The sequence below is a fragment of the Pseudophryne corroboree genome, chromosome 7 (genome assembly GCF_028390025.1).
Source record: "Pseudophryne corroboree isolate aPseCor3 chromosome 7, aPseCor3.hap2, whole genome shotgun sequence".
NCBI classification, from domain to species: domain Eukaryota; kingdom Metazoa; phylum Chordata; class Amphibia; order Anura; family Myobatrachidae; genus Pseudophryne; species Pseudophryne corroboree.
This window is the reverse complement of record NC_086450.1, coordinates 156,066,271-156,068,282: the sequence shown is the minus strand read 5'-3', so window position 1 is coordinate 156,068,282 and position 2,012 is coordinate 156,066,271.

Here is a 2,012-nt window from a genome sequence, read left to right as displayed (position 1 = left end):
GTCTTTCATACACAACGGCTTTGAGCCGTGTGTAATGCTGTGCGCATGTGCAGCATTAGACACGGCTTGAAATAAAAACGTTGTGTGTGAAAGCTCCCCTTCACACACACGGTTCACTGCCTTCAAAGATGGCACGGCCTCGGCCCGGCAGCCAGACCTTCCAGTGGATATTTCCGGCTGCAACCCGGCAGCCAGGACGGGCCTATGCAGTGTGAAAGGACCCTACCCTTTGCACTGTTAATTACAATACCGGCACGGGAAAAAGCCATCCGGCTTTTTCCCGGCCGGCAGAAGCCGATGTGTGTGTTTCAGCCCTATCTAGTCTTGCGATGCCGACCGCGCGGGACCACGCAACGGCATCGAATCGGGATCACCTTGCGATCTGCACTAACTTTTCTTATGATTTTGACTATATAGTCAAAATCGTAAGAACATATCTCACCGTGTGTACCCACCAATACAGACAAACGGCCCAGGCAGACCTAATATACCCAAGAATCCACCTCCTTCTCCCAGACTGACAGGCAAACGACCCTCCCACCTAAAGGGAGCTCTTCACAAGTACTCTGTTTTGATCAGTCATATGCCTTCGGCTGTGCTAGGCTCCAGGGAGAAACACACTGAAATCAACAAACGGTGAGACACACATTTTTTTTTATCACAGCAGCACACTGTTGCTATTGCCACATTTTATTGTATAGAGTGTCTTTAGGAGGAGTGAAACATTTGCACAAGTATAATACTGGCAAACATGGTTTACGTATAAATCTAATGTTTGTGGGTTTGCACAGGTGCAAGGTTCAGCACATGTGCAGAATGGGTCTGCGATAGCGATTAATTAAACAGTTTAACGCAGGAGACATCAATCATATATAAGTCCATGTAGAGAGCATTTTATTCCTCCTGGAATGGGTCATATTGGGGAGTAAGCAAAATCTAATATACACCCCCCTTCCCTTTCCACCGCTGTCTTAAGTGCCCCGGGCACCCCTAAGGCTTAATCCGGCCCTGCTCTGGGGTAGAATATCCCTTACCACTTCTTCAGTTAGTAGCTGTGGTCAGTTCTTGGCCCAGATACAAAATCTGTTTCCTGTATACTGTAGGCTGTGCACTCCAGATTGCATTTATTCTGCACAGCACATTTCAATCCGCAATCACCTGCATTCATTCTGCACAGTGCACTTCAGACCATACTTGCCTACCTGACCCTCTCTATGAGGGAGAAAATGCTCTGTTCCTGGACTTTCCTGGTAATGTATGATTGCCATCACCTGTGGTGAAACACCTTTCTTATCAATTAACTAGCTCACCACAGGTTATGGCAATCATACATTACCAGGAAAGTCCAGGAACAGAGCATTTTCTCCCTCATGGAGAGGGTCAGGTAGGCAAGTATGCTTCAGACTAGACAATAAAATGGCATTAATGATGTCACTGATAAGTTATGTTGCTATGATTCAGACCACAAATTGGCTTTGTGAACTGACTGCAGAAATTGGATGTGTGCAACGGTTCTATAAGCTCTTGCTTTTCCTGGGCTGGCGGCATGCATTGTAGTTATGTAACCATCCGTGCAAATTTCTAATGAATAAATGGATATCACAGTATTGGAAATTCTCAGAAGCAGAACTGCTGTGGGTGCAGGTGGTGCTGTGGTGGCTATGGGCCCTGAGGTGAAGCCACTGCTCTGTGCGCCAAAGGTTTTCCATCAAAAGCGAAATTTAGGGCCTGATTCAGATATGGACACAGTTTATACAGTAACTGCATCTTTGCCAACTACCAGATTCCAAAGACTCAGCATCAGATCATTTGCTAAAGTATATTTAATTTCATATGGATACTGTATGTGGTACACACATATATTCTATAGCTGCATGCTCAGCAAATGGTCTGGGGTCAAAGCAGCATGCTGAGTTTATTGATTAGTGAATACTCTGAGACTGCAGCTGGTCTATCTACACTGTACAGTAAGTATATATTTAATTCTATCTGTATTACATCACTTCTTCCTA